Below are 20,872 nucleotides of genomic sequence, written 5' to 3'. Positions count from 1 at the left end.
GGTACATGGGAACAACACCACCTGCACGTTCCCCTCCAAGTCACACACCATCCCGACTTGGAAATATATCGCCGTTCCTTCATTGTCGCTGGGTCAAAATCCTGGAACTCCCTTCCTAACAGCACTGTGGGAGAACCTTCACCACACGGACTGCAGCAGTTCAAGAAGGCGGCTCACCACCACCTTCTCAAGGGCAATTAGGGATGGGCAATAAATGCTGGCATTGCCAGCGACGCCCACATCCCGTGAACGAATAAAAAAAAAAGAAATAGGAGCAGGAGTAGGCCATACGGCCCCTCGAGCCTGCTTCCCCATTCAATAAGATCATGGCTGATCTTCTGCCTCAACTCCACTTTCCCGCCCGATCTCCATATCCATTGATACCCCTAGAGTCCAAAAATCTATCTATCTCAGCCTTGAACATACCCAATGATTCAGTACCCACACCCCTCCGGGGCAGGAAATTCCAAAGATTCACAACCCTCTGAGCAAAGAAATGCCTCCTCATCTCAGTCTTAAATAGCCAACCCATTATCCTGAGACTAAGCCCCTTGGTTCTAGACTTTCCAGCCAGGGGAAACATCCTCTCAGCATCTACCCTGTCAAGCCCTCTCAGAATCTTGTATGTTTCAATGAGATCACCTCTCATTCTTCTAAACTCCAGAGAGTGTAGGCCCATTCTACTCAATCTCTCCTCATAGGACAACCCTCTCATCCCAGGAATCAATCTAGTGAACTTTCATTGCACCGCCTGAGGCAAGTATATCCTTCCTTAGATAAGGAGACCAAAACTGTACAAAGTACTCCAGGTGAGGTCTCACCATTGGCCTGTACAATTGTAATAAGACTTCCTTACTCTTATACTCCAACCCCCTTGCTATAAAGGCGAACATGGCATTTGCCGTCCTAATTCCTTGCTGTACCTGCTTGCTAACTTTTTGTGTTTCTTGTATGAGGACACCCAAATCTCTCTGAGCACCAACATTTAATAGTTTCTCACCATTTAAAAAAATTCTGTTTTTCTCGTCTTCCTACCAAAGTGAATAACCTCACATTTCCCCACATTCGGGTACGGTAGCATAGTGGTTATGTTACTGGACGAATAATCCAGAAGCCCGAATTAATAATCGGGAGTCATGAGTTCAAATCCCACCACGGCAGCTGCGGAATTTAAATTCAAGAATTTAAATAAAAATCTGGAATTAGAAAAAAACTAGTATCAGTAATGGTAGTCTTGAAACTACCGAATTGTTGTAAAAACCCATTTGGTTCATTAATGTCCTTTATGGAAGGAAACCTGCTGTCCTTACCTGGTCTGGCCTATATGTGACTCCAGACCCACATCAATGATTCTGAATTGCCCTCTGAAATGGCCCAGCAAGCCCCTCAGTTGTATCAATCTCGCTACAAAAAGTCATAATAAAAATAAAACTGGACGGACCACCAGGCAATGGACATGACAAAGGCAAACCAAGCCCAGTCGACCCTCCTCACCTGGAGACTTGTGCCAAATTTGGGCAGAGCTGTCCCATAGACTACTCAAGCAAAACAGCCTGACATGGCCATACTCACAGAATCATACCTTTCAGCCAATGTCCCAGGCTCTTCCATCACCATGCCTGGGTATGTCCTGTCCCACCGGCAGGACAGACCAACCAGAGGTGGCGGTACAGTGATATACAGTCAGGAGGGAGTGGTCCTGGGAGTCCTCAACATTGACTCTGAACCCCATGAAATCTTATGGCATCAGGTCAAACATGGGCAAGGAAACCTCCTGCTGATTACCACCTACCGTCCTACCTCAGTTCTCCTCCATGTTGAGCAATACTTAGAAGAAGTACTGAGGGTAGCAAGGGCACAGAATGTACTCTGGGTGGGGTCTTCAACCAAGAATGGCTCAGTTGCACCACTACTGACCAAGCTGGCTGATTCCTGAAGGACATAGCTGCCGGACTGGGCCTGCGGCAGGTGGTGAGCGAACCAACACGAGGAAAAAACCTACTTGACCTCGTCCTCACCAATCTACCTGTCGCAGATGCATCTGTCCATTATAGTATTGATAGGAGTGACCACCACACAGTCCTCGTGGAGACCAAGTCCCGTCTTCGCACTGAGGACACAATCCAACGTGTTGTGCGGCACTACCACCGTGCTAAATGGGATAGATTCAGAACAGATCTAGCAGCTCAAAACCAGGCATCCATGAGGCGCTGTGGGCCATCAGCAGCAGCAGAATTGTATTCCAGCACAATCTGTAACCTCATGGCCCAGCATATTCCTCACTCTACCATTATCAACAAGCCAGGAGATCAACCCTGGTTCAATGAGGAGTGTAGAAGAGCAAGCCAGGAGCAGCACCAGGCGTACCTAAAAATGAGGTGCCAACCTGGTGAAGCTATAACTCAGGACTACATGCATGCCAAACAGTGGAAGCAACATGCTATAGACAGAGCTAAGCGATTCCACAACCAACGGATCAGATCAAAGCTCTGCAGTCCTGCCACATCCAGTCATGAATGGTGGTGGACAATTAAACAACTAACGGGAGGAGGAGGCTCTGTAAACATTTTCATCCTCAAAGATGGCAGAGTACAGCATGTGAGTGCAAAAGACAAGGCTGAAGCGTTTGCAACCATCTTCAGTCAGAAGTGCCAAGTGGATGATTCATCTCGGCCTCCTCCCGATATCCCCACCATCACGGAAGCCAGTCTTCAGCCAATTCTATTCACTCCACATGATATCAAGAAACGGCTGAGTGCACTGGATACAGCAAAGGCTATGGGCCTCGACAACATCACAGCTGTAGTGCTGAAGACTTGTGCTCCAGAACCAGCCGCGCCTCTAGCCAAGCTGTTCCAGTACAGCTACAACACTGGCATCCACCCGACAATGTGGAAAATTGCCCAGGTATGTCCTGTCCACAAAAAGCAGGACAAATCCAATCCGGCCATTTACCGCCCCATCAGTCTACTCTCAATAATCAGCAAAGTGATGGAAGGTGTCGTGGACAGTGCTATCAAGCGGCACTTACTCACCAATAACCTGCTCACCGATGCTCAGTTTGGGTTCCGCCAGGACCACTCTGCTCCAGACCTCATTACAGCCTTGGTCCAAACATAGACAAAAGAGCTGAATTCCAGAGGTGAGGTGAGAGTGACTGCCCTTGACATCAAGGCAGCATTTGACCGAGTGTGGCACCGAGGAGCCCTAGTAAAAGTGAAGTCAATGGGAATCAGGGGGAATTCTCTCCAGTGGCTGGAGTCATACCTAGCACAAAGAAGATGGTAGTGGTTGTTGGAGGCCAATCATCTCATTGTTGCAGGAGTTCCTCAGGGCAGTGTCCTAGGCCCAACCATCTTCAGCTGCTTCATCAATGACCTTCCCTCCATCATAAGGTCAGAAATGGGGATGTTCGCTGATGATTGCACAGTGTTCAGATCCATTCGCAACCCCTCAGATAATGAAGCAGTCCGAGCCCGCATGCAGCAAGACCTGGACAACATCCATGCTTGGGCTGATAAGTGGCAAGTAACATTCGCACCAGACATGTGCCAGGCAATGACCCATCTCCAACAAGAGAGAGTCTAACCACCTCCCCTTGACATTCAACTGCATTACCATTGTCGAATCTCCCACCATCAACATCCTGGGGGTCACCATTGACCAGAAACTTAACTGGACCAGCCATATAAATACTCTGGCTACAAGAGCAGGTCAGAGGCTGGGTATTCTGCGGCAAGTGACTCATTTCCTGACTGCCCAAAGCCTTTCCACCATTTACAAGGCACAAGTCAGGAGTGTGATGGAATACTCTCCACTTGCCTGGATGAGTGCAGCTCCAACAACACTCAAGAAGCTCGACACCATCCAGGACAAAGTAGCCCTCTTGATTGGCACCCCATCCACCACCCTAAACATTCACTCCCTTCACCACCGGCGCACAGTGGCTGCAGTGTGTACCATCTACAGGATGCACTGCAGCAACTCGCCAAGGCTTCTTCGACAGCACCTCCCAAACATGCGACCTCTGCCACCTAGAAGGACAAGGGCAGCAGGCACATGGGAACAACACCACCTGCACGTTCCCGTCCAAGTCACAAACCATCCCGACTTGGAAATATATCGCCGTTCCTTCATCGTCGCTGGGTCAAAATCCTGGAACTCCCTTCCTAACAGCACTGTGGGAGAACCTTCACCACATGGACTGCAGCGGTTCAAGAAGGCGGCTCACCAACACCTTCTCAAGGGTAATTAGGGATGGACAATAAATGCTGGCCTTATCAGCGGCGCCCATGTTCCATGAACGAATCAAAAAAAATTCTACTCCATCTGCAACCTTCTTGCCCACTCACCTAACCTGCCTACATCCCTTTGCTGACTCTTTGTGTTCTCCTCACAGCTTACTGTCCCACCCAGCTTTGTATCGTCAGCAAACTTGGATACATTACACTCGGTCCCCTCATCTAAGTCATTAATATAAATTGTAAACAGCTGAGGACCAAGCACAGATCCTTGCGGCACCCCACTAGTTACAACCTGCCAACCCGAAAATGACCCGTTTATCCCTACTCTCGTTTTCTGTCCAATCCTCTATCCATGCTAACATATTACCCCCAACCCCATGAGCCCTTATCTTGTGTAACAACCTTTTATGTGGCACGTTATCAAATGCCTTTTGAAAATCCAAATATACTATATCATATCCATGGTTTTTTTTTTAAATTCGTTCACGGGATGTGGGCGTCGCTGGCAAGGCGGGCATTTATTGCCCATCCCTAATTGCCCTCGAGAAGGTGGTGGTGAGCCGTCTTCTTGAACCGCTGCAGTCCGTGTGGTGACGGTTCTCCCACAGTGCTGTTAGGAAGGGAGTTCCAGGATTTTGACCCAGCGACAATGAAGGAACGGCGATATATTTCCAAGTCGGGATGGTGTGTGACTTGGAGGGGAACGTGCAGGTGGTGTTGTTCCCATGCGCCTGCTGCCCTTGTCCTTCTAGGTGGTAGAGGTCGCGGGTTTGGGAGGTGCTGTCGAAGAAGCCTTGGCGAGTTGCTGCAGTGCATCCTGTGGATGGTGCACACTGCAGCCACAGTGCGCCGGTGGTGAAGGGAGTGAATGTTTCGGGTGGTGGATGGGGTGCCAATCAAGCGGGCTGCTTTATCTTGGATGGTGTCGAGCTTCTTGAGTGTTGTTGGAGCTGCACTCATCCAGGCAAGTGGAGAGTATTCCATCACACTCCTGACTTGTGCCTTGTAGATGGTGGAAAGGCTTTGGGGAGTCAGGAGGTGAGTCACTCGCCGCAGAATACCCAGCCTCTGACCTGCTCTTGTAGCCACAGTATTTATGTGGCTGGTCCAGTTAAATTTCTGGTCAATGGTGATCCCCAGGATGTTGATGGTGGGAGATTCGACAATGGTAATGCAGTTGAATGTCAAGGGGAGGTGGTTAGACTCTCTCTTGGTTCCCCTATCTCTACCCTGCTGGTTACATTCTCAAAAAACTCTAATAAATTTGTCAAACATGATTTCCCTTTCATAAAACCATGTTGACTCTGCCTAATCATATTATATGGGAAGCAGGATCCTGAGCTTTATAAATAGGGGCCGATTTTCGGATGGCCGAGCGGGTGTGTTGGGGACGGGGGGCCTCCTAAAATGGCAGAATCCCGGAGCGGGTTCGTAGCCCGGCTCCAACCCGCTGACTTCCGGGTTCCCCAGTGACGCGCTCGGGTGCGCGCGCAGCTCCCGAGTGCGGGGCTCCCACCGGCAATTAAAGCCGGCGGGATGTTGCTTTAGATAGTTAGGCAGATCGTTGAGATACTTGACAGACCTCATTGAGTGGAGATTTTGGCAGGGGTGCAATTTTGAAGGATCCTCAGTGTGTTTCCCGTGCTGTGGGAAACGTTCTCTGTTGGGAGCAGACATGTTCCAGCCAGCAGCCAGTGGGAGATGCAAAGGATTATTTGACAGGTGGGGGGAAAACCTCATTTATTGCAGCAGGGCACTCTGTCACTTCAGACAAAAGTTTTGGCTGCAACACCTTTGTCTTTCCACTCAAAATCCTTAATTTAAACCCTAAATTCTGCTGTGCAAACACATTTACCTACTTTGCGGACCCCCTCAAACTCACACCGTCGGGATGGGGGGCGCCATAGCTGTATTCATCACTTCATCCAAGGATGAGCAACATCACCAGCCTCGCCAGGCACACCTCCGCCACGTGGAGCTCCACAACACAGTGCTGCGCCACAGGCACCTGCGCAAAATAGTCGTGCAACTACACATACACTCACTGTAGGGTGACCCAATGGGTGGCATCAAGTGTGGGTGTTCATGGTGAACCTCATGAAAGGGACTTATTACACAAGCCAGTCAAGAATGGCCAAGACGTGACAGTAGTGGTGACAAAATAATAATATTTAATGTGCCATTAACAAAAATCAACTATAAATAAAAAACATGACAAACCGTCAAACACCCTTGTGCATCCCCTTTATGCTCACAAAACCTTCGCCTTACACTTACAAGTACTCCTACGTGGTGCCTCCCCTGAGGCTGCAGCAGAGGTAGTGGCAGGTTGCTCTTGTTCATGCCGTGACTGTTTAGATGTTTTGGGCCTACGCCCTCTGGGTTTTGGTGCCAGTGAGGACCCCTCCAAAGACTGATCCACCTGCACCTGTGCAGGGGCAGACTCGGCCACCTGGAGAGGAGGCAGCATTGCGGGTACTGGTTGAGAGGGGGTAACGGGTGAGAAGGTGCCTGTTGAAGGTGCCATCTGTCAGATGAGACATTAAACCGAGACCCTATCTGCCATCTTAGGTGGATGTAAATGATCCCATGATGTTATTTGAAGAAGAGCAGGGGAGTTCTCCCCAGTGTCCTGGCCAATATCTATCCCTGAACAAACATCACTATAAAAACACATATTAGCTGGTCATTATCATATTGCTGTTTGTGGGACCTTGGCTGCTGCATTTCCCACATTACAACAGTGACTACTCTTCAACAGTACTTCACTGGCTGTTATATAAATGCAAGTTTGTTCATTCTTTCTTTCTTTCTCTCTCTCTCTCCATCAATGTTACCAGGAATCCAACATACAAAACTTTCTCTCTCCCTCTCTGTTACAAGCTGCTGGACAATGCCTGTTGCATTTTTATACTGTGTCCTAAGGCATCCAACTAGCTAAGCAGAAAGCCTGGCCCATATGGATCGTGTTATGATGAGGGTACAAGTGTATTACCACTGGATTGTCAGAGCTTGGGGGGATTTGCTATAAAGCTTTTGATTCTCCTTCCAAGCAAGCGTTGAAATTGTGAACATCAGCATGAACGCTCAGATCACAAAATGCTGAGTCGATTCTTTTCGCTACTTGTGTTCTGTCAGTCGTTTGGCCGTTGATCCTGCGAGTGAGGTTTTTATCTTGTATTAGATGCAATGTACGTCCCTTTCCCCTGTGACTGGTGTTGCATGCACTTACGGTTTACAAGCAAGACCTCCAATTTGTGGAGGTTTGGTTGAAATACTTGTGGGAAACTTAGACGTAGAAAACCGAATGAAATATATAAAAAAAAACTTCTGGAAATCCTGAGATTAGTGAGTAAATCACGAGCGTTGATTAGGCTGGTCACATGCACTCAAATAGGGCCCTTCTGTTCAGGTCACATGGTACAATGGGACTTCTAGTTGCGATCAGTGATTGGGTTGGGGCAGCCTCCTGTCAGTCCCTATCCGCCAGGAAACTTCTTATCACCAAAAAAATAGAGTTTTGGAATGTGAATAAAGGCCTCCCAGTTCTCCCCATGACTGGTACCTATATCCATAGGGGTAGATTTTATGAACGAGCACCACTGGTTCAGAGTTTCATTCCATAGGATCACATACTACGAATTCAGATATGAAGGACAACACGTCCATGGACAAAAAATCCACGGGTGTTCTGACCGAGTCCAAATTCCCTACATGTGAAACTCTGAGCTGGGAATTGCTTATTTGTAAAGTCTACCTTGTATTGTATGAAAGACCAGCGGCTTCAGTATATTTCAAGGCTGTAACTCATCTTGGGTTGAGATGACATTGCATCACCCCTTGACGTGTTCCAGCCTTGTAACACACTTCAGTCCATCTGTTATGCTGTACGGTGTCAGCCATGGCTCAGTGAGTAGCATTCTCACCTCTGAGTCAGAAGGTCGTGAGTTTAAGTCCCACTCCAGGGACTTGAGCACATAATCCAGGCTGACACTCCAGTACAGCACTGAGGAAGTGCTCTACTGTCAGGGGTTCTGTTCTTCGGATGAGGCGTTACACTAAGGTAGACTTAAAAGATCCAATGGCACTATTTGAGGAAGAGCATTGAGTTTTCCTGGTGTCCTGGCCAATATTTATCCTTCAACCAAGAGCTAAAACAGATTATCTGGTCATTTATCTCATTACTGTTTGTGGGATCTTGCTGTGCGTAAATTTGCTGCCGTGTTGCCTACATTACAACATTGACTACACTTCAAACGTACCTCATTGGCTAAGGAATGCTTTGGGACGTCCTGAGATCATGAAAGGCGTTATATAAATGCAAGTCTTTCTTTCTGTTCTTCATATAATAGATACTGGATATTGGATTTTCTGAAAACTGTTGTTGGATTATTTCTCAATATAATTGTCGTAGCGGCTTCACAATCATTAACATGCCTTTTAACTGTCCCATTTTAATAGGGATTTCCTCACGTCAAACTGCACCACTGAGGGAAACAACAGCAGCAAGCAAGGCTCCCAGGCTGCCAGAATCATCTGAGCTATCAGCCTGAAGAAAGCCACACTTCCACCCCAAGCATTGACCCACATTCCACCCTTTCAACATTGCAGGTTGCCAGGTAGGATCAGTAACTCTTTGCTGTGAATGCTATTGCTCACCAGTGACACAGAATGTATTGGTGGTGTCTGCAACATGAAGCATTCTGTTAGCTTCTACACTGACTTCTGTGTTGTCCACAGAAAAATGGTCCCAAAGCGGAATAAAACCACCTTGTAATACTGTGCATTCCAACCGTCTGATTTCAAGCTGAGAGTCAGCGTTTCAATGCACGTGTCAGCTTGTCAGCACTTCATAAGAAAAGTCAGCTTTTTTCCGCCAATGGGTTTGAAAGGTGTCTATTTTTGTTCGATAACGCTCCTGTGAAGTGCCTTGGGACATTTTACTACGTTAAATGCACTATAGAAATACAAATTGTTGTTGTTGTCAATATGAACCAATCAAATCAATCAGAAGGCACGGGACTAATCAGGTCAGCTGATGGGAGGAATTAAAGGCTGTTAGGACCAATTTTGTTCCCACTGTTGGATAGAAAAGGTTTATAATGAGCTGATGGTTTCTGAGACACTGACAATTGTTTTTATTTAGTGTTTGTCCCCAAAGAAATTGTATACAACGAACAAGTTTTAAAATTTTAAGTTTAAAAACTTTTCAGCTTCCTCAAAGGAACTTACTGGGACACATCCAGCTGTTGTCTTATCTTCTTCAAGACTAGATGGAGATACTTCAGTGAGATAAGGGGTATGTTCCCTGAAGTCAATACATTATCTAACTTTGTTAGCCATTCACTGTACACTGTCACTGGAATTGCCAGAGATTGGAAATAAAGAGGAGGGTAGAAGTGGCGATGAGTTTAATAAATTTAAATTACACATATTTAGATTTTATCTCAGTGTATCGCTGTGATGTGTGATGCTTGTTGTTGACTCGTCCATGTGATAAATCACAGGTACATAACCTATCTGTTTTCAGTTTGTATTGGACACATGAGTGAGGTCCATTTGTTGACATGTGGTAACCGGGGAGAGAACCTGTACCTTCCATTCGGGCGTGCAGCACCAAAAGGGAAATGTGCCGAGTGACTTTCACAAACAACAGAGTATAATAGATTGCAAACCCCAAGGGAGGGAGTCTGGAATACCTGAGAGTACAGAATTTCGTTCCCCCATATCTGTTCCTGTAAACTGCATTTTTATGCACTTTTCATTTTTTTCAATAACTGCAGCATATAATCATTTATGTTTTCAGTACAACACAATACAAATGATTACATGCTACACAGTGAAAAGAGCAATATCAACTATAAATTACTAATGATAATGATAGTGGACGAATGGTCACCATGTTCATTTGATATTCCTCTATCCATTATTTTAGTGAAGGAAGATGTTACAAACTTTGGGTCTGACTCAGATATTCTCTTGGATTCACTCCCCTAAGTGGGTCCAAGCACCTTACATTCAGGAGTGTGCCTATACTGCTCAGTATCTAATCACATGATAACGTAACCCAGGGTGTAAAAATAGTACCCACTTGTAACCTGAACTAGTTATTTTGTGTTTTCACGTGCACTTCTCCAAGCTTTCAGTAGATGGGTGACAAGGCTAGATACGACAGTGTGACAAGGCTAGATACAACAGTGGGACAAGGTTAGATACGACAGTGGGACAAGGTTAGATACGACAGTAGGACAAGGTTAGATACGACAGTAGGACAAGGCTAGATACGACAGTGGGACAAGGTTAGATACGACAGTAGGACAAGGCTAGATACGACAGTGGGACAAGGCTAGATACGACAGTGGGACAAGGCTAGATACGACAGTGGGACAAGGCTAGATATGACAGTGGGACAAGGCTAGATACGACAGTGGGACAAGGCTAGATACGACAGTGGGACAAGGCTAGATACGACAGTGGGACAAGGCTAGATACGACAGTGGGACAAGGCTAGATACGACAGTGGGACAAGGCTAGATATGACAGTGGGACAAGGCTAGATACGACAGTGGGACAAGGCTAGATACGACAGTGGGACAAGGCTAGATACGACAGTGGGACAAGGCTAGATACGACAGTGGGACAAGGCTAGATATGACAGTGGGACAAGGTTGGATACGACAGTGGGACAAGGCTGGATACGACAGTGCGACAAGGCTAGATACGACAGTAGGACAAGGCTAGATACGAATCATTAAGCTGCTTCATCCTACAGACAGCAAGTGAACATACAAAGTAACAGTTATGATCAAATCTCACCTTAATCCAATTAGCTTCACATCCCTCCTTGAAGTCAAAAATAATAATAAAAGTAAGCCACTCTATACCCATTGATGGGTTCACTAAACTTTTTCTGGTTAGCCCTCTGGTTCCGACTGACCCTGGGCTTATGAAAAGCAAGCTCATCCCAAGCTCAACTAAGCTCCTACCCCAGACCTAACTGGGCTGATTGACTACCCAAGTGTCCCTTTGTCCCTTTTCCCGCTGTGTTCCCAGCCATTGAGAGGTCTATCCCTCTGACTTCTTTCCCATTCTGTGATTCGCCAGTAGGCCTGTCCGTCTACCTTCCCTCCTCCCTTGAGGTGCGAGTCTCAAGAAACCATCTCTTGCAATTCTCTTATGTTCAATACAAATGCTTGGATGACATTGCCAAGCACTGATGCAAGGCACCCATGGTCACTGGACTAGGAAAGGCAAAACGTCCAGTGACCTCTGCTAGAAAGTGTGCATTAATTAAGAAAAGGTTTGGGTTTAGCTGCAGTGCTCTCCATGGTCAGAGACCCTGTACATGCTCACTTAGATGTCTCAGCTTCCCTCAGAAAAGCTTGAAGTCAGTGGAGAGTAATATTGGGCGGAGTGTAAAACCAGCGTTCCACCTGATCCCGTGGGCTTCCCACCCAGCGAGCTAGGTTAAACTTACCCCCTTGTAAGTCTCAGAAGTGAAAGACCAACCGCTTAGCCCCCTACTGCTTTGAGACTTTTACCAAAGTCATGTCCTCTTCTGAATGAAATTGAAAAACAGACACATTGGGAACTGCCAGTGAACTGAAGCTGAGGTCCTCAAGTTTCACTTACTTCAGCCCTTCTTAGCCACTTCATAACCTGTTGATCTTTCACCAAACTTGATCAGGAACAAAGATGTTTGAGTCTTTTGTTGGTGACGTATCTTCCAGCTTCATCAAGTGAGGAAGGTTGTTGCTGGGAACCAAGGGTGCTGGGAACCAATCAGTAGTTAGGTATTAGTTAAAAGAACCTTCTTTGCTGCACCACCATCATGCCTTATCGCCAACCTCTACCAGCATGACTGTTCTGATTCCCACACCAGCTAATCTTTTGGATTCTATGTGAAGGTATAGCTTGGCTCAGTTGGTAGCACTCTCACCTCTGAGGCAGAAGGCTGGGGGAGACTTTCAACTGACAGACGCCCATTTCTCGCCTGAAAAACTGATGATCTGGAATGCGCTGCCTGAAAGGGCGGTGGAAGCAGTTTCAATAGTAACTTTCAAAAGGGAATTGGATAAATACTTGAAAGTGAAATATTTGCAGGGCTATGGGAAAAGAGCATGGTGAGTGGGGCTAATTGGATAGCTCCTTCAAGGAGCTGGTGCAGGCATGATGGGCTGAATGGCCTGTATGATTCTATAATTCTATGCCTGGCTGTTAAAAATCTGTCAGTGAACTTTCAGACAGGCCTTTCAATGGGTTCCCAGTGCTCCCGCCCAAAACAGGCAGGAGTCTGGTTAAATATGCAAATTGGGGTCCTATGTCTGTTGTTAGACTCCAGTTGCAACGTTCAAGGAGAAATGGGTGAAGCATGCACGGCACATACCAGTCCCATTCTCTCCAGACATTGAGGGGGCTTAAAGGTACCGCTCGAAGTCTCTTGCGAATGTATCCTGTTTAGTGTGTTAATTTAGATTTCTGTGGGACTAGGAGGATCAGGAATGCCGACAAAAATCTTCTGGCCCATTGCTGATCTGTTCCCGCTCCCCCCCCCCCCCCCACAACACCAGGATTCATCTCTCCTCCCAACACGCCTTTCCTGCTGGCCAGCTGCGTGTAGTAGTTGGCCAATTTTCCTCTTCACCAGACTGGCGAACTCCAACAGGATGGCCGTTTGGCGCCTGCAGCTCGCTGAAAAAATGTTGGCGTGGTCCAGGACTCCGAGTGATGCCATGGGCGGGTGTGCTGCCGATATCGTGCCCAACCCAAAAGCCTCCCCCATTGTGACTTCTAAGCCGCATTCCAGGACCCCAACATATGACCAAGGCCGGCACTCCAGGGCGTGCCGTATTGTCAGAAGTGCCATCCTTTCAATGGGCTGTTCAGCTCAGGTCTATCTGCCTGTTCAGCTTGGTGTAGGAGACCCCAGGACGCTTCAAAAAAGAGCAAGTGTGTTCTCCCAATATCCTAGGCAACATTCCTCCCTCAAACACCACTACCAAAAACAGAGTCATTGATGATTCATCTCACTTATTGCTGAAGGAATTTTGCAACATGCACATTAGCTGTGGTTTTCACCTACATAACAATAGTCATTACACTTCACTGGCTGTGAAACATTTTGGAACGTCCCAAAAAGACCTATGTAAACGCAAGTGCTATTCTATTCCAAAGTGCTCCATAGTTTTGTTTGGTGGGCTCGTACCCATGGAAATTGGGGGTTTGAGACTGTCCAAATTTCATTTCAGTTGAGGCCTTTCCAGCCAGTAGCGATGGATGACTATGATCCCATTTAGTAGAGGCTGGATTCAAACCCAGGCCCCAGAGGTGATGATTGTCTTATGATGATTGATAGCTTGAAGTCAGAACTGAATAAATGAATGGAAGGTATTAGAGTCTACTGGGAGGAGGAGGGGGTGTGAAAGTTAGTTAGGATTGCCTAATGATGTGTCATGGATAATCGTGGCCTTCTGGAACTTGCTTGATATCCTTAAGGAATTGGAGGAATTTCCCAGAGTTTTTCCTGAAATTGGCCACAGTTTCCTTTTTAACTCCTCCATGAGTTGGCATTCCTGGTGATTGGAGAGTGCAGTGAATAAGTTGCACTGACGAGTGGATAGAGTGGGTTTCGGTGGGCTCACCATCCTTTCTAACTCATCTTTTTATATGTTGGTAACTAGAAGTGCCTTGTGCTTTCAATAAGTCGAAAACTCATTGTACTATCAGAATGGAAGATTCATTTTCATCCGTCACTGCAGTTACTCAACAAATTACTTTGGTGGGAATTGTCTGCTTTTGTGATTGCTGACTTAATTACCACAGAAAAATAATGAAAGAAGAAACACCTTCAATTTATTTGGAAAAACATGGGGAAATGTGGGAGACATGTTCCTATCATTGGACGGCGTGCTGGAGCCACATTGGCGGAATCCTGTGTGTTCGTAGAAAAATACAACTGAAACCTGTCGTTGAAATGCAATGTTGTGCTTGACCAGTCGCAGGCATGGGGTGCCAAAGGGTGGTTATTGCCAGTCGACACTCCCATCATGTGTCCTCATCTTCATAAACCAGAGTAAAATCCTGCTTCTCACTCTTGGGCCAGAGGTATGTGGCTTTATTTCCTCCTTGCCTTTTCTCCCCTCCTCTATTGATGGTCTTCTGTGACCTCATGTCAGTGGTCATTCGGCCTTGACTCAGTGGGACTTGAACCCACGACATCCGAGTCAAAGGTCGTGGGTTCAAGTCCCACTCCAGAGTCTTGAGCACAAAATCTAGGCTGACACTCCAGTGCAGTACTGAGGGAGTGCTGCACTGTCGGAGGTGTTGTCTTTGGGAATAGACGTTAAACCGAAGCCCCTTCTGCCCTCTCAGGTGGATGTAAAAGATCCCATGGCACTATTCGAAGAAGAGCAGGGGAGTTCTCCCAGTGTCCTGGCCAATATTTATCCCTCTACCAACATCACTAAAACAGATTGTCTGGTCATTATCACATTGCTGTATGTGGGAGCTTGCTGTGTGCAAATTGGCTGCCATGTTTCCTGTATTACAACAAAAATATTTCATTGGCTTCAAAGCGCTTTGGGACTTCCTGAGGTTGTGAAAGGTGCTATATAAATGCAAGTCTTTCTTTCTTTCCTTATGTGTGAGCCCAGTAAATGAGTATAAGATTAGATTGGACAGGTGGATAAAAGAAAAGGGATATGGGAAACAGGTGGGTAAATGTGGTTAGAACTATTTGCCCATGTAGTGAGTATCATAGAATCATAGAAAGGTTACAGCACAGAAGGAGGCCATTTGGCCCATCGAGTCCATGCCGACTCTATGCAAGAGCATCCAGCTAGTCCACTCCCCCGCCCTATCCCCGTAGCTCTTCAAGTTTTTTCCTTTCAAGTACCTATCCAGTTCCCTTTTGAAGGCCATGTAAAAACAGACAAGGACTGGATAGGCCAAATGGTCAGTTTCTGTGTTGTAACCTCTATGTATTTCTGTGGCCGTCGGTCCGTTATGTTCTGCCTCAGGACAGGTCCTAACTCAAGTCTCACACATGAGATTCTTGAGCCACTCACTAGGGAAGAGTAGCTGAGCTGGTTTCCCGTTGCCTTCCTCACTGTTTTTAATCTTTGGAGCACTTTCTCTTAGGTGGGCTTCAACCAAAGCTAAAGAGCCCCACCTACCCTTTACGATGGGAGGGGGGCCACCTGCACCCATCGGACATGAATACCCCCACTGGACCTCAACCCAGTATTCAAAGCCAGTGCTCCAGTCTCCGCTGGCCGGGGGCTGTCTGGAATATTTCTATATATCAGCACACCATTCAATGGCAGGCCTGAACCTGCCCTCAGCTGACATTCAGATACACACTTCCCAGCAAAAGTCACTGATTAGTGATCAGGTGTGGGAACTCTGTCCGAGTCACCACTCCCTGCCTCCACTCCCCCAGTCTCGGTGCACTGAGATCAAGTTTAGCATTCCCAACGCTGCCCTCTCAGAGATCAGCTAACCCCATGACTCAGCAAGGCTTGATTTACCATTTCACTGCGTAATGTACAAGTTTAAAGGAAGACAAAAGCAAAATACTGTGGATGCTGGAAATCTGAACTTAAAGCAGAAAATGCTGGAAATACTCAGCAAGTCATAATTCCAGTTCTAACATAAGGTCTTCGACCTGAAACGTTAACTCTGTTTCTTTCTCCACAGATGCTGCCTGACTTGCTGAGCTTTTCCAGTATTTTCTGTTTTTATTTTAAAGGAAGACAAACTTGTTTTGGGGCGACATGGCTGGATTTGGCAAATTTATAAAACACTGGTTCGGCCACAACTGGAGTATTGTGTCCAGTTCTGGGCACCGCACTTCAGGAAAGATGTGAAGGCCTTAGAGAGGGTGCAGAAGAGATTTACTAGAATGGTTCCAGGGATGAGGGACTTCAATTACGTGGATAGACTGGAGAAGCTGGGGTTGTTCTCCTTGGAACAGAGACGGTTGCGAGGAGATTTGATAGAGGTATTCAAAATCATGAAGGGTCTAGTCAGAGTAGATAGAGAGAAACTGTTCCCATTGGCAGAAGGGTCAAGGACCAGAGGACAAAGATTGGCAAAAGAACCAAAGGTGACATGAGGGAAAGCTTTTTTACACAGCGAGTGTTTAGGATCTGGAATGTGCTGCCCTAGAGGGTGGTGGAGGCAGATTCAATCATGGGCTTCAAAAGGGAACTGGACAAGTACTTGAAAGGAAAAAATTTGCAGGACTATGGGGAAAGGGCGGGGGAGTGGGACTAGCTGGATTGCTCTTGCATAGAGCCTGCACGGACTCGATGGGCCGAATGGCCTCTTTCCGTGCTGTAACCTTGCTATGATTCTATGATTCTACCTGAATGTGTTAGTCACTAAGTCACAGGAAACAAAGCGTTCTTCAAATTTAACTCCTTGAAGATTAGCATTTGCTGATGAGAGGGCATTTGGTCAGCTCTTTATGATAACAAAAAGGAGTCTCCCTTCTTCATCAGTTTACTGGTGAGTGCATTTTTATGTTCACTGTTAACATTTTATTGGCGATGAAAGTACAGTGATCTCCTGAAAATGTAACCTTGCTTATCTTCAAACACTGTAACTTTCATAATTTATAACTCATTGCTTTGATTAATCTTCTGTTTCTTGCTCCATCAAACCTTAAAATAAGAGATTTTAATAAAGTGCTTATGAGCATTATTTAGGATTTGGTGAGCACTGGTGTGTAATATGTGCTGATTTTGTTTAATGCTTCAATGATACATCCAAACAGTGACTCACAAATCCCAGCGCCCAGCTTTTTGAAGAGGCTCATTATACTGAGTGAGTTGTGTGTATGTTGTGTGTGCGTGTGTATGTTGTATGTCATGTGTTTTGTGTGTGTGTTGTATATTGTGTGTGTGTCGTGTGTACTGTATAAGAACATAAGAAATAGGAGCAGGAGTAGGCCAATCGGCCCCTCGAGCCTGCTCCACCATTCAATAAGATCATGGCTGATCTGATCCTAACCTCAAATCTAAATTCATGTCCAATTTCCTGCCCCGCTCCCCGTAACCCCTAATTCCCTTTACTTCTATGTGTGGTGTGTGTGTTGTGTGTGCGTATTGTATGTGTGTATGTTGTATATCACGTCTTTTTATTTGCCAATTACCTTACATCTGTGTCCTCTGGTTACTGACCCTTCTGCCACTGGAAACAGTTTCTCCTTATTTACTCTTTCAAAACCATTCATGATTTTTGAACACCTCTATCAAATCTCCTCTCAACCTTTTCTGCTCTAAGGAGAACAACCCCAGCTTCTCCAGTCTCTCCACGTAACTGAAGTCTTTCATCCCTGGTATCATTGTAGTAAATCTCCTCTGCTCCCTCTCTAAGGCCTTTACATCCTTCCTAAAGTGTGGTGCCCAGAATTGGCCACAATACTCCAGCTGGGATCTAACCAGTGTTTTATAACAGTTTTAGTATAACTTCCTTGCTTTTGTACCCAATGCCTCTATTTTTAAAGCCAAGGAACCCATATGCTTTTTTAAACAGCTTTCTCAACCTGTCCTGCCGCCTTCAAAGACTTGTGTACATACACCCCCAGGTCTCTCTGTCCCTGTACCCCCTTTAAAATTGTACCATTTAGTTTATATTGCCTCTCTTCATTCTTCCTACCACAATGAATCACTTCACGCTTCTCCATTAAATTTCATCTGCCTTGTGTCTGCCCATTTCACCAGTCTCTATATCCTTCTGAAGTCTGTTACTATCCTCCACATTGTTTACTACATTTTTGAGTTTCGTGTCATCTGCAAACTTTGAAAGTATGCCCTCTATACCCAAGTCCAGGTCATTAATATCTACCAAAAAGCAGCAGTGGTCCCAACACCGATCCCTGGGGGACACCACTGTGTACTTCCCTCCAGTCTGAAAAACAACCGTTCACCACTACTCTCTGCTTTCTCTCCTTTAGCCAATATCATATCCACGCTGCCACTGTCCCTTTAATCCCATGGGCTTTAATTTTGCTAACAAGTTTATTATGTGATACTTAATCAAATGTCTTTTGAAAGTCCATATACACAACACCAACCACTACCCTCATCATCTCTCTCCGTTACTTCATCAAAGAACTCAATCAAGTTAGTCAAACACTAGTTGCCCTGAGAAGGTGGTGGGCCTTCTTCTTGAACAACTGCAGTCCGTTCTTTGTAATGGTTTAATACGACTGAGTGGCCACTTCAGAGGGCAGTTAAGAGTCAACTATATTGGTGTGGGACTGGAGTCACATATAGGTGAGACTTGGTAAGGATGGCAGATTTCCTTCCCTAAAGGACATGAGTGAACCAGTTGGGTTTTTACGACAATCTGACAACTTGTGGTCACTTTTACTGTTACTAATTTCCAGATTTTTTCCGGGTGAATTCAAATTCTCGAACAGGTCTCTGGATCACTAGTCCAGTAACATAATGATCGCACTAGTGTTCCCCATCTTACCTCCCTGATATAAGCCTGGGTTGCCCAATGGGTTAGATCACAGTACTTTCAATTTGTTGATTTGGGTTCAAATCCAGCTCAGACAAAAGTGATGAAGGTCTTCTATCTTTAGAGGACTGTGCAGTGTTGGACCTCAACACTGGACATTGAATTCTAGAAGCTGGATTTGAATCCAGTCCTAATGAATTTGAAGATTTTTTAAGCCACACCTTGGCAAGATGCAAGAAGAAGCTTATCATCCAATAGGTGATTCTTCTCCCCCTCCCAGCTTCCAAACCCTTTCTCCTCTGCAGTTTTCCTCGTTTCTCTAGTGATGATTGATGCTCCTCTAAACTTTCCTCCCTTATTCCTCCTCAGCTCCAAAAGTGTTGTCCTACATGTTCTTCCTCTTCCCCACATCCTCACTGTGTTGAAATCACATCACATCACCTCAACCTCTTAACTCAGTGGGAGGAATTTTAACCCTCCCCCCACCACGACGGGCAGGAGAGGGTCAGGGGGAGATTAAATTTGCAAAAATCTGAAACCCGACCCCAACCTACCCCGAACGCACCTACTTCCGGTTTTATCGGGGCAGATTTGGGGGGTGGCTTAGTAACTGCTCTGGAGTGGCGGGTTAGTGATTACAATATGCGAATGAGGCTCCTTTCATGAGATTTTGACAGCGATTTGAAATTAACGGCTCCTGCACAGGTTTCCCGGGACTTGGGAAACTCGTCAGTAAAATAGAGGCGCAGTTGAGCGGCACTTCATGGGGATGGTTCAAGATCAGGTGTCCCGATATGAATAAAGGCTCAGTGCTCACAGCTGCTTTCTCAGTTCCCTCTGCGAAACGATTTGGTGAGAACTCGTGTTATGAGTGTCGTATTTACACAGTTTGGAGGTGTTCACACAGTGAACATCAGGAGCGGTGGTGTCATGGCTGCTTTAGATTGGACTTTGGATGAGGAAGGCAATCAGCATCAGAAGCAGCAGCAAGGTCGAGCTGTGGAGGGAGCTGCAGGTGGAGCAACAACGAGGGGAGCAACTGAGGAGTCAAGTTCGCAGGAGGCACTACCCACATAACAGGGTGTACATAGTGAGAAGGGAAGTATTAAGGGGATAAGCATCTTTGAAAGTAGTTAAATTGCCAGGCCCGGATGAAATGTATGCCAGGCTGATAAAAGAAGCAAGGGAGGAAATAGCGGAGGCTCTTACCATCATTTTCCAATCCTCCCTGGCTACAGGCATGGTGCTGGAGGATTGGAGGACTGCTAACGTTGTACCATTGTTTAAAAAGGGAGAAAGAGATAAACCGAGTAATTCTAGGCCAGTCAGTCTAACCTCGGTGGTGGGCAAATTATTGGAATCAATTCTGAGGGACAGGATAAACCGTTATTTAGAAAGACACGGATTAATCAAGGACAGTCAGCATGGATTTGTTACAGGAAGGTCGTGTCTTACCAACTTGATTGAATTTTTTGAGCAGGTAACAAGGAGGGTCTTTGAGGGTTACGCGTTTGATGTAGCCTACATGGATTTTAGCAAGGCTTTTGACAAGGTCCCACATGGCCGACTGGTCAGAAAAGTAAAAGCCCATGGGATCCAAGGGAGAGTGGCTAGTTGGATCCAAAATTGTCTCAGTGGCAGGAAGTAAAGGGTAATGGTCGACGGGTGTTTTTGCAACTGGAAGACTGTTTCCAGTGGGGTTCCGCAAGGCTCAGCTCTAGGTCCCTTGCTTTTTGTGGTATATATTAATGACTTGGACTTGAATGTGGGGGGCTTGATCAAGAAGTTTGCAGATGATACAAAAATTGGCCATGTGATTGATAGTGAGGATGAAAGCTGTAGACTGCAGAAAGATATCAATGGATGGTCAGATGGGGAGAAAAATGGAATTCAATCCAGAGAAGTGTGAGGTAATGTATTTGGGGAGGACAAACAAGGCAAGGGAATACACAATAAATGGGAGGATACTGAGAGGTGTAGAGGAACAAAGGAACCTTGGACTGTATGTCCACAGATCCCTGAAGGTAGAAGGACAGGGAGATAAGGTCATTAAAAAGGCATACAGGATACTTTCTTTTATTAGCCGAGGCATAGAATATAAGAGCAGGGAGGTTATGCTGGAACTGTATAAAACACTAGTTAGGCCACAGCTTGAG

Source organism: Heptranchias perlo, chromosome 18, assembly GCF_035084215.1.
Source record: "Heptranchias perlo isolate sHepPer1 chromosome 18, sHepPer1.hap1, whole genome shotgun sequence".
Lineage (NCBI taxonomy): Eukaryota > Metazoa > Chordata > Chondrichthyes > Hexanchiformes > Hexanchidae > Heptranchias > Heptranchias perlo.
Note: the sequence above shows the minus strand (reverse complement) of the source record.